General features: G+C 41.4%; 1 protein-coding gene across 1 annotated transcript in view; it reads left to right on the forward strand.

Moving 5' to 3' along the window:
* sardh (sarcosine dehydrogenase) overlaps nt 1-13,208 on the forward strand; it is a 278,779-nt gene that overhangs the window by 46,702 nt on the left and 218,869 nt on the right. The gene's annotated exons all lie outside the window — the stretch shown is intronic.

The following is a 13,208-nucleotide window of genomic DNA, read 5'->3' on the forward strand; positions in this document are numbered from 1 at the left end:
GACTTTCAGCTTTAATTTAAGGGATTTACAAAAAATATTGCATGAGCCATTTAGCAATGACGGCCAAAAGTATTTGGACATTTCACTGACAAGCTAAGCTGTTCCATAGACGGGTGTGAGCAGTTCCTTCATTATTGCATTTACTTTTAAGCAGGTAAAAGGTCTTGAATTGATTCCAAGTGTGGAATTTGCATTTGGAAGCTGTCACTGTGAACTCTCAATATGAGGTCCAAAGAGCCATCCATGCAAGTAACCACGTTTCACAAAAACACAACAAACTGCATTCTCTGTAGGTCCTCACATTTTTCACCAGCACAGCCAGTTCGTCGATCTTATTTGGTAGTGAGTTCACATCTCCCAGGATCACAGAAGGCACCGAAGGCTTGTATCGGCACTTTCTCGCTAGCTGCTTGGCCTTTAGCTTAGCACCGGCTCTGCTGCCACAATACTGCCTTCTTACCTCGTCAGGTAAATAGGGAACCACACCGGCACGGGCCTTTGTTCTCAGCGCTTGAAGTTGACTACCTGAATAGACGAGTCTCGGTGTGTAAAAATCCGTGTCCATGTAGTAAAAAGTGTCCAGGGAACGAGTCCACATAAAAGAAAGTGGTAGGAGTTAACAGTGAAATAGAGAAAAAGGTAGAAATATAAAGTCATACACGGAGCTCCTGGAAAGGCTGCCACTTGCGCCGGCGCCTGAGTCATCTGAGTAGAACAGAATTGTAGTCAAGAAAAGGCCAAATTGAAGAGTGGGTTTTAATAGTTATTAAATTGATCAATGGTATTAGCCTGGTGAATCTCAGACAGAAAAGTATTCCAAAGTTTAGTGCATAACAGCAAAAGGCTGCCTCACCACTACTTTGATTCTTAACTATCTGTGTATTAAGCAAACAATCTGAGGTTATGATTCGGAATGCAAGGGAATAGGCACTCTAAAATATATGAGGGGGCAAGATTATTCATATCTGTATATACCATCCGTCCATCCATCCATTTTCCAACCCATTGAATCCGAACACAGGGTCACGGGGGTCTGCTGGAGCCAATCCCAGCCAACACAGGGCACAAGGCAGGAACCAATCCCGGGCAAGGTGCCAACCCACTGCGGGACACACATAAACACAACCACACACCAGGGACAATTTAGAATCGCCAATCCACCTAACCTGCATGTCTTTGGACTGTGGGAGGAAACCCACGCAGACACTGGGAGAACATGCAAACTCCACACAGGGAGGACCCGGGAAGCGAACCCAGGTCTCCTAACTGCAAGGCAGCAGCGCTACCACTGCGCCACCGTGCCGCCCTCTGCATATACCATTAGCAGTACTTTAAAATCTGTTCTAAAGGACACAGGTAATCAATGTAATGATGCTAAAACTGGTGAGATTTGCTCAGATTTTCTCGAAAGATTCTTGCTGCTGCATTTTGAACTAACTACAACTGGTTCATGTCTTTCTTAGGTAGTCATGTTAAAGAGAGCATTAAAGTAATTAGTCGACTAAAACAAAAGTGTGAATGAATTTTTCAGCGTCTTGCAATGATATAAGACGTCTAACTTTTGCAATATTTCTTAAGTGAAAAAAATGCAGTCCTAGTAATATAGTTAATGTGTGATTTAAACTTTAGATCAGAGTCCATGATCACACTAAAGTTCTTAACTTTAGCCTTGACTTTTACTGTCAAGGAGTCAAGTTTATTTCTAAGATCCTCACTAATTCCATTGCTTCCAATAACTAGAATTCCTTTTTTCCCTTATTTATCTTGAGAAAATTACTATTAATTCATTTAGTAATACAAGACAGACATTGGATCGGAGGGCACGGAGAGTCAGGGTCATCGGGTGCTATATATCAGGGGTCGCTAACTCCGATCCTGGAGGACCACCATGGCTGCAGGTTTTCATTCTAACCCTTTTTTTAACGAGTGTCCTGTTTGTGCTGCTAATTAACTTCTTTTGAATTAATTTGAATTGACTTGTTTTTTTAAGATTTCTTCCCTTGAATTTCTTCATCGTTCCTCTGAATTGCTTCATTTCTTTCCGTAAATGGCACCCAAACTGAAATGAAACGTGAAGTGTGTGAGCCAACAGTGAGAACAACTAAGTCAGGGTCTCAAACTCCAACCAGTTTCACTCCAACCAGCTGCTTAATGAGATGCTGATTCTTGTTGTTAATTAAACTCATTCTTTAATTTCGTGGCTTGTTTCTGCTCTCATGGTGCATTAGCAGACATTTCAGAAATTGTTGATTTTCTCTTTTTAAGAGCACTATTAAAATGTATTGGGGACCTGAACAGATCGACATTCCTGAGACCTTCATCTTTCTTTATTTTCAGTTATTATATGGTGGACACTGCGGTGGGTTGGCACCCTGCCCAGGATTGTTTCCTGCCTTGTGCCCTGTGTTGGCTGGGATTGGCTCCAGCAGACCCCCGTGACCCTGTGTTCGGATTCAGCGGGTTGGAAAATGGATGGATGGATGGATATGGTGGACACCAGGGGCCTCATGTATAAACGGTGCGTACGCAAAGAAATGTTGCGTACAAATGTTTCCATGCTCAAATCGCGATGTATAAAACCTAAACTTGTCGTAAAGCCACGCACATTTCCACGGTAACACATACCTTGGCGTACACAATTTCTCCGCTCGGTTTTGCAGACTGGCGGCACCCAGCGTCAAAGCAGTGCCACTGTTCCTGTGTGGTCACCCTTTCTTAGACCCACGTTCCTGACGCGGCTTTATAAATACACTGAAATTAACTGCATATTGTTTATTAGTGTAATGCATCTGATTGTAATTAACCTGTAGCAATATAATGGTCCAGGGAATAGCCATAGTATTCCAAATACCATAACTGCTTTAGCGTTGTTACTCTCACTGCATCTTCTTCTTTCAGCTGTTCCTGTTAAGGGTTGCCACTGCGGATCATCTTTTTTACCCCTCGGAGTATTTATATCACTGTATCTGAGTGCTGAATCACAGCAGCAGCTGATCGGAAAGAGAATTATCGGTATACAGTTTCAAGTACACACTACCTCAACTACGGCAAAAAGTGTCAAAAGCCTTTCCTGTAGGACCTCGCGTTGCAGAAACAGTTTCATCCCAAGAACTATAAACACACCCAATCAGTCCATCAAGTGCTCCTTGTAGAACTGTTTGTACTTATAAGTACAATTACCTCACTGTAAACTTACACTACAGTTATAATATTGCACAACCTGCGCCACTTTATAAAGCGCGTATGATGACAATATCATTTTTAAGATGAAATGCAGCAAAATATGTTGCTTATAGTATACAGATAAAACTTTAACTTCATTTAAATAATCTGTATTGTTAATAATTAAACATGTGAGGACACGGTGCCGCAGCGCTAGCTAGTTCACGGATAGCTCCTGCCTTGCGCTGTATTATTGCTGGTGCTGACGCGACACTGGAAGGATAGACGAATAGAATAATTAAACATGTACTATGAAGATATTTCAATGTTCCTTAAATGTTTTGAAGAATCGGCATTCTAAGCTTACAAATGGCTTAATGTCTATTACAGAGCTGATTGTGTGGCGATTGGGTATTTGGAGAAAGAAAAGGAAGGACAGGAATTGGAGGTTAGTACGTTTGAAAGAGACAGTACTTCTGTAATAAATTATTTCATCGAAGGTCGCACATGGCGCAGCAAGCCTCTTGCGTGAGATATGAACAATCACTGCGCCACCGTGTTCCCATGTTTAATAACATGCTTTCATTCCTATCATCATGAAAATGATATCACGTATACATCTCAGTATTTTAATTATTCAGAGAGCTGTAATATCACGAATGTAAAGGATTCTGTGTCCTGTCGGAGAAAGCATTTAACGTGCTACTTGAGAAACTAGTAAAATAAACGATTTTAAGATGAAGTTTATGATGTTCTACTTTAATGGCAAAATAAACTACGTGATTAAAGTGGAAATTTCGAGATTAAAGTTGACATTTCGTGCTTTGTCCCCACTGTGTGCCTATTTGTTTTGTCTTTACCCTAATAAGCTTTCATATGACACTCAGACAGTGGGCTACAACTCGCCTTTTCACGGTGACTTTGATATGTGATTTCTTTTTTATTTCGGGCACTGTGCGACTTTGTGAACTTGGGTCTTTCAAGTTTCTCCTACACTCTGTCACTCGATCAACTTCCTTTTGTTGATTATACCACTGTTTAAACCAACAAATAGTACGTTTTTCCTTTGCCTCCACTTGGTATTCGCTGAAATTCTTATATTTTCCCCTGTGCTTTTCCCATTGTCTTTTCACAGAAGGCTATTTATATTGATTTGCATATTCAAAGAGGCGTAATTCTGGGAGGAGTTGGGGCGAGACAGAAGGCGCATGCACGTGCGTTACTTTTCACACTGATCAGGATTTATGTAGTGGAAGATCGTGAAGGTTTGCGTGCGCACAGATTCCTGCATCTGGATTTTTCTGTGTGTACGCACAATCCCGCTTTTGTGCTTACGCCATGTTATAGTGTGAGTTCTACGCATGGCGTTATACATGAGGCCCCAGTTGTTTTGACTCATTTTGTATCTCATTATTGTTTGGCTGCTAATTAAGGACAAAGAAACAATTAAGGGTTCTGAGTCTTCAAGAGCAAGTCAATTAAAATTAATTCAAAAGAAGTTAATTAGCAGCAAAAACAGGTCACTCGTTAAGAAAAAGGTTAGAATGAAAATCTGGAGCCACAGTGGTCCTCCAGGACTGGAGTTGGTAACCCCTGCTATAGATAAGTAAATGCGTGTGTCGTATGCGTAACAGTGGTAGCTCACATTGTATTTTGAAATAATCTGGCCTAATGGGAGCATGTACAGTGAAAATAATCGTGGTCCCAGAATAGATCCTTGTGGTATCCCATATAAAATATCATTGATCCTTGAGCTACAATCACCATAACCTACAAATATTTTCCTGTGTTAAATAAGACTGAAACCAATTTGGGACATTACCGGATTGACCCACCCATTGCCCAAGACGATTAATAAGAATGCTGTGGTCTATGGTGTCTAATGCTGCACTCAACTCTAATAGAATGAGAATACATATATTGCCTGCGTCATCATTAACCTGCTGGTTCTTAACTTCTTTAGCCAATGCAGTTTTTATGCTGTGATTTGGTCTAAAACCTGACTGAAACTTTTCAAGAATGGCGTGTTTATTCAAGTAACTGATTAAAAATTCCTTTTCCTAGAATTTTACTTGAAAAAGGCAGGTTAGAAATAGGTTGAAAGTTGTTAAGGACAGAGGCCATTCATTTTACATATGTGGAATCTTCATAAATTAAGGCAGGGGTCCCCAACCACCACTCCGCGACCCACTACCGGGCCGCAGCCGTTTGACAGCTTGGCCGCGAGAGAACTGCCGGCAACGGCGACTCACTCAGACTTTTCAGAACGCTTGGCGGGCGGGGCTTTGCAGCGGTGCAGAGAGAGGAGAGAGACCGAGGTGAGAGACTATTACAACAAAGTATTGTTACGGTCCCGACAGTTTCCCCATATGACACGAGTCTATAGAAATCACGTTACTACGAAGTACATTCAGCAGATGCTTTCATTACAACGAAGTGACCTTGAAATGCCTGAATGAATCATCCACAGAGCAGTTAGATCTGTGGTCACAGCTCAGTCGTACACATTTGCACAACGATCCCCAAACAGAAACATTGTAAAAAAAATTCTTTCTTTGAACTTTCCTCGTACTGTTTTTTTTTTTTTTTTGCTGTTTTTGTTTTCTGTGGTTTTCAGTGATTCCTTTTGCTTATTGCTTGTCAACATTTGAAAAACATCCATTGGAATTTAACTCATTGTCACCCTCCTATAGAAACGGCAGACACGAAAAAAACGATAACAGTGTTAATGTTTGAGATGTGCAATCTGTTGGAATGGCAAATGCAAAGCATATGTCTTTGTTATATGCAAAAAAAGAAGAAAAATCTCAGGTTGCAAACATATGCGAACTGCTTAATAACTTAATAATAAAAGAAATGTTATGTAAATTGTGTATAAAATTACCCCCCCCCCCCCCCGACCAGTCCGTGGAAAAATTTGCATCTAATAAAGTGGTCCTTGCTGTCAAAAAGGTTGGGGACCACTGAATTAAGGTATATAATATACAGTATGTACTGTATATCTTTATTCTGTGCTCAATGTATGCTTAGATTATATTGTGAATAATGGGGAGCACTTTTGCATTGTGCCCTGAATAATAAGCAAATAAATGTGCTTGCTAAACCTAGAGGGTATCCTTCAATAAGGGCGCGTAAATAGAGGCGAGCTTCAAAAGGGCGACATCAATTGGGCGCAGCGAATAAAGGAAAACGCAACAAAATTATTACAGAAAATTTATTAGATAAAGGCAATGATTGAATGTATAAAAAGGCAAAAGCAAGAATATTAAAACATCCAATTAATTAATGCATGAACTTCTAACGAACTATTTCTGGAACAAATTTGTGAAGAAAATTTATTAGATAAAGGCAATGATTGAACGTATAAAAAGGCGAAAGCAAGAATGTTAAAACATCCAATTAATTTATGCATGAACTTCTAACGAACTATTTCTAAAGCTCTCTATATTTCGTTGTTTTCTGCTCTTACTCATTGTTGTGTTACATTTGAAGCTGTAGATTATGTGCAATGCCACGTAGATAGACGAAGACCTAGAGCGAACTCAGCATCAGTCATATATCGCTGAACGATGTCCGGTGTCTGCTGCATCCGACGCCACAGACACTGACTGAAGTGGAAGAAACATCCTTGATGAGTTGCACGTGGGAACATCGTGTTGAACGCCCGAATACTAGCCTGCTCGAAATCTGTAACAATTGTCTTAGGATCCAACTGTTGACAGATGTTTTTCAGTTCAGTAAGTACTCGAATGTAACTACTTGAACTCTTGTCACTCATGAGCACGTAAACAAGAGGAAACGTTGTTTCGTACTTTATCCCATGAATCGTGTAGATTTGCTGGAACAAATGAGGTGCAGATTTGAAAGTTCTGTCGCATAACCATGCTTCACATTCGGCAAGGACCTGCAGATTCCACTGCGTTGAAAAGACTAAGAATCGCTGGTTTCCTGGTCCACTGTCATATCGAAGAAATTGCTCGTAGTAGAAGTAGTCGTAGAATATTCAACAGGTATAGTCAAGTCATCCAGACTAGTTGGGTTTGACATTGGGGCCTTGTTGACACGCCGAACGCGACGGACAGTTTGTTTAAGGTGACGAAAAACAGGAAGTTGTCCAACGACCGCTGATGACAGACCTTGGGTTGCTGTAGCCACGAGTTCCTGCAGTCTGTCAGTAGAAGAAGTTTCTCATTGTTTGATGTCCACTATTGCTTTCCTTGTTTCGATCTTCGCCACATCTGGAACATGGTTGTGCGTAGAAGGTCTCTTGACGAATAATCCATTTTTGGTATGACAGTGAGACGAACATTTTCCAATCCTATATTCAGTGCATTTCCAGATGTGTTTCCCGTTGATAGTTTTCTCCTTTCTGAATGTGTAGCCTTCGACTACGAGTAGATCTGCACCTTTGTTGCTCTTCACATATTCCAGAGCCATTTGAACTAAATTATCTACAAACGCCTTTATTTACGTGGGCCTTTTTTCGCCGCACCCAATTTAGGGCGCCCTTTTGAAGCTCGCCTTTATTTACGTGGGCCTTTATTCGCCGCGCCCAATTGAGGTCGCCCTTTTGAAGCTCGCCTTTTTGTGTGCGCCCTTATTGAATAGAGCCAACCTAGACAGCAATCCATGGTTTTATGTAGCAATAAAAGCTACAAGCATATCAAAAAACACACACACATGCCATTGCATAACAGCTTAATTTGTATTTTAACAGATTAACATGTTTGAACTCCACTTTACACAAATGTCTGAAAATAACAATCTAAATTTCATTGATGACTTTGTGATTAACCTTTCTCTTGTTTTGCATACTGTCTTTTGGAGGGGTCCTTTCGTAAATCATCAGTGCAAAGCAATGATTGTAGCTGACAGGCTCTAAATGACCATATGCGCAAACAACTTTACAGGAGGCCCAAAATCCTTACCAACACAAAAGGCTCTAATCATTACACCTTCCAACCCATAAAATAAAATGATCATATAGTAATAGTAAGAACTGAGAATGTAAATGCATTATATAAAATAAACCAAGCGTACTTTACAGAAGTAGTTGGGACTTGGTTGGAGTAAACTGATTAAGATATGGGACGGATGATCTTCCTGTTAGATTCTTATTAAGGTCTTTCATTCATTTCTCAGAGACTTGCAAAAAAGATTAGTGAAATGCGAGAGCCTCAAACCAGTGAAACGAACCACACGTCCACAGAAATCTTCTCTAAGAGGCATGGTTGTCAAAGGTTTCCGTGAAAGCAGCAGTTTAAAGTAGAGACTTGACTTGAAGCAATACAAATGAAAGCATAAAGTAAATCATGAAGGGCATTCAAATTATCATCAAAGGAAAATTCACAGCAAATGAAGTATGCAAAAAATGCACAAGAAAATTAAAACTCTGTCTCCTGATGCAAATCTGAACAGCATCAAAAATGAAAAAATAAACAATAAAACTGCAGTGACTGAATTGTTGACACTGGTGACTGTATAGTTAATGTTCAATGTCTTTAATAGCAAGAGAAATGGAAAAGTCCTAGAATACGTTACTAATTAGTGGTAATTGGATTTAGGCAGTGTCAATGAGATGGCAGCAGTGGATGAAAATGACACATAAGAGTCATTTTAGCAGACCAATTTGTTGGCATTAGGCAAAAAAATAAAAATAAAAAATAAGGGTGTATTATAGCAGTGCATCACATATTTTTTGAGAATACTTTAGGGACCCTCCTGACGTGATGCAAAGCTCTGATGCATCTTGTGTAGCTCCTAAACTCTCCCCAACAACATTCCTAGCTTGTCGCAGATGATTTTCAAATTCAAGGAAGGAAATATTTTTCTACAAACAAAAGTTTGTGGCTTGTCAGTGGGGGATTTGGGGATTTAATCCCAGTACATGTGCCATTAATACGACTAATCACACTGTATTTGGAAACACAAAAAATCTGCTTTGACTGTCTGAATTTTTTGTCTTCCAACACAATGAGAACTTTATAGATTTGACAATTCCAAAATTTCTCTCTCAAAGTAAATTTGAAACAATACATTAATCTGTAATTGAAGTCACACAGGATGTTTCTCTGTCTTAAGATAGGCAATTTCAAACATTTTAGCAATGCTTTTATAATGGGAGTTTTTCAAATTTCGAAAATTTGTACAGAACTCTATTTGAGATGTCTCAATGAAAATTGGACTTTCCCAGTACATTTACTTGAAAGATAAGTTTCCACATTTAAAAAAAATCAATCTACTGGAAACCCAAGTTGTTTCATGTGAATAGACAAACTTGGAAGTGATGATAGTTGCTTTCACATTTTATGCAAGCATACATGAAAATGCACTCTTACATTATACATGGCATGCTGGCTAATAAGATGGCACAGCAATCCAGGACAAAAAGGCCATTTCAGAGGACTATGAAATCTGCACAAAAAATTAAGAAAGTTTAGTCATCTGTTGAAGGTATGTTTCCCAAAAGCTGAAGAAATAGTTCTTGTGCTATTATTAATGATTAAAAAACCCCAAGGGCACAAACTAATTTCAGTTTTATTGCCTTGGCAGATGGTACCATACATAGCTCACAGCTCAGTGAGTAATGGGAACAATCTAATCGTTTGTGTCAAGTATACCGCATGTTCAATTGTACCTATTTTTTTGTTCTTACACTCTCGCCTTTTTATGGAGTCCTCCACAGCCTGGTTGGGGCCCGGGGTGGCCGCTAGGAGGGACTGTCTGGTTTCAACAGCCTGGCTGGACGAATCTTCGGCCCCACCCGGAAGTGCAATTAGGACCAGGTGGTCAAGCACCTGGAACGCTTCCGGGACGGCTATAAAAAGGGCCAGCCACCACCACTCGAGGAGCCAGGGTTGGGAGGAGGAGGACTACGCATGGGTGAAGAAAAATAAAGTCTTGTTGGTTTTATACGTGCCTCTGTGTCCAATCTGTGTCGGGTCAGGCGCTATATAGCCTCAATCTTACACTATATATATATATATATATATATATATATATATATATATATATATATATATATATATATACAGTATATATATAGCGCCTGACCCGACACAGATTGGACACAGGAGGCACGTGTAAAATAAAACAAATACCTTTATTTTCTTTGTCTGTGGGCTATGCCTTTCTCGTACCCACAGACACAACACAGTCCCAAGCACAGCACTAATACACCACACTTTCTCTTCCTCCTTGGCACCACCACTCCTTCCCAGCAACCTTGTCCTCCTCCACCCGACTCTGGCTGATGAGTGGTGTTCGCTGGCTCCCTTGTATCAGGCACCCGGAGTGCAAGTGCTCCATGTTGTTGATTACCAACATCCGGCTACACTTCCGGGTAAGGTGAAACCAATGCCCACAAGGGTCTAGCTGCTTCTGTTGCAGCACCCCCTGGGAACCCCACAGAGCTGCACAGAACTCCAACCCCCATGAAGCCCTGGGGGAGTCTGAGGCGCGGCTGCAACCCATGGAGGCTGCCATCTAGCATCCAGGGGGAGATACTGGGCCTCCCACCCTTGTCCCCCTGGCAGATGTGGTGAAGGGGCGTCCTGGCCAGGCATGGGCCCCGGCCATCCGTCACAATATATATAAATATCATATATATATATATATATATATATATAGTGATTAAAGGTGCTGTATTGTGCCTGATCTGGCACAGACTCACACTGAGGCATGTGTAAAAACACAAAAAGACTTTATTTTTTTCTTCAGCTGTGGGGCACGTCTTCCCCATGAACCCCACAGGCACATCACAGTCCAAGTAAGCACACAAACCACAACCCTTTCCTCCTGGCACCACCACTCCTCCGGTCTAGCTTTGTCCTCCACCTCCCGACTCTGGCTCCTGAGTGGTGGTTGCTGGCCACTTTTATAGCCCACCTGGAAGTGCTCTAGGTGTTTGATCACCTGTTTCCGATTGCACTTCTGGGCGGGGGTGCAGAGTCATCAAGGCTGGCTCAGGGACCCATGCAGCATCCCCTGGCGGCTACCCCAGATCCCAACAGGGCTGTGGAGAACTCCATCTCCCATGGAGCCCTGCGGGAAACTGAGGCACAGCACAATAAAAGTGAAAAAAAAATGCTAACTTTTACAAGTACTATAAATGTACACCGGCTGTTACAAACGCAAATCTAATGTATGTGTTTATTATATAATATTAACAATAAGAGCAGCTCACTACTGAAAATTGTAAATATAGGAGGCAGTTAGGATCGAACCGGGGACTCTTGATTACAAGTCAGCAATTCTTACCGCTATGCCACGGAAGGTGTTGTATCGTGCTTGAACCTTTTGTGAAAGTGTTTATTTGATCTTTGGACTTCAGGCTTCTTACAGTATATAGTTTATGCCTACATTTTGTAATTTTTTACTAAAATATGAAAAACATTTCTGTTTTAACAATGTGTTTACACAGATTATTGTAGAAACGGAACACACACGAAATGCATGTGTTCCAAATAACGATCTATTATTTCCACTCTAAAACTCCAGCACTTCACTCCCAGATAATCAAACAAGGTATGAGCTGGGAGATCTTTGTGCACGTTCTACGGCAGTGGGGGGATGGAATAGCAGGCTGCTTGCTGCTTGTCTTTATCTGCAACTTTTACAGAACAAAAGACGCTGACGGAGAGGTACAAAGGGATTGAAGGTGGGCCTGATTTACGAGTTTTTTTGTAGGCTTTGGTAATTGTAGTGTTAAGCGAGATAATCGTAATTTTCAAACACTGAAATAATGTATTTCTTGATTTCTTCTCCATTCCTTTACTTGTTGTACATTCTGATTGTGCATCTTCATTAATTTACCGCTATTCTTTGTCCAATCAGAGCCCTGTTGACTCATCGACACAGTGGGCCCAAGCAAAATTCGTAACACATGTAAAAGTCTGGTGAGTGCGCGTGTCGCTGAAGACGCATCACTATATAATGCATCTTGGGACAGCTTTGCTCCCCTTCTGTGTATCTGTGGTTGTACTGACTTACTAAATTGTCAAGTAACTTTGCCATTGTTTAAATTTCACTGTTTCGTTTAGCATATTCAATTCCACGTAGCAGTGGTACATTTCGGTCTCTTGTACACTGTATCTGTAGTACTAGGATGTTGTACCATGTTAGCCATATGAATGTAGTGAGAAGTCAAGCAAAATGACACCTTTTATTGGCTAACTGAAAAGATTACAATATGCAAGCTTTTGAGGCAACTCAGGCCGCTTCTTCATGCAAGATGCAATTAGCTTGAGTTGCCTCGAAAGCTAGCAGTTTTGTAATCTTTTTAGTTAGCCAATAAAAGGTGTCATTTTGCTTAACTTCTCACTACATTTAGTATAGAGACTAACTGTGGCTCTAAGTGAGGACTGGAATCAGTATGGTACAAGGGGGCTTCGCCCCCTGCTCGCTTCGCTTGCCTACCCCCGGCGTTTTGAACCCGTGCCCGCTGGGCAGCCGTAGTTTCAGACGCGCGTTGTAGGAGCTTGCGTTGTTTTGAACCCGTGCTTGCCCTGCTTCTGCGGTTTGAGACGCGCGTTGTAGGCGTATATCCGTCAGTTGAGCTCGTTTGGTTTGAACCCGTGCCTGCTTTGCCTCCGCAGTTTCAGACGGTGGGTCGCGTTTGGCGTTTTGTACGATCCCAAGCAGCACATTATTCCTAACTTCAGTCCGCAGTAGTGCCACACACAATATGGCGGTGACGCCTGCGCCTTCACCACGCAGTAGTACCACTCACAATATGGCGGCGACGCCTGCGCCTTCCGTATTACTGTATGTTGGGTTATACCATGCTGTGTAGGCGCCTTTGCCTTTTGTACTTTCCCGCGCCTTTCGACGCGCGATGTAGGCGCCTACACCTTCCGGGTCTGCCTCCGCTGTGTGGTGTGGACGTTTAACTGTCGTTTTTTCTGCTTTTATATTCTGTATCTCGCTGTGCATGTGTTTTGTGCCTAGGTTTTTTTGAAGCTGTTGCATTCCAGTTTTCATCATCTGTAACCTGCTCTCCATGTGTTTGGCCCCGTTCTTTAACCTCTTTATGATGTTTTACTTTG

This window comes from Erpetoichthys calabaricus, chromosome 9 (genome assembly GCF_900747795.2).
Source record: "Erpetoichthys calabaricus chromosome 9, fErpCal1.3, whole genome shotgun sequence".
NCBI lineage: Eukaryota > Metazoa > Chordata > Cladistia > Polypteriformes > Polypteridae > Erpetoichthys > Erpetoichthys calabaricus.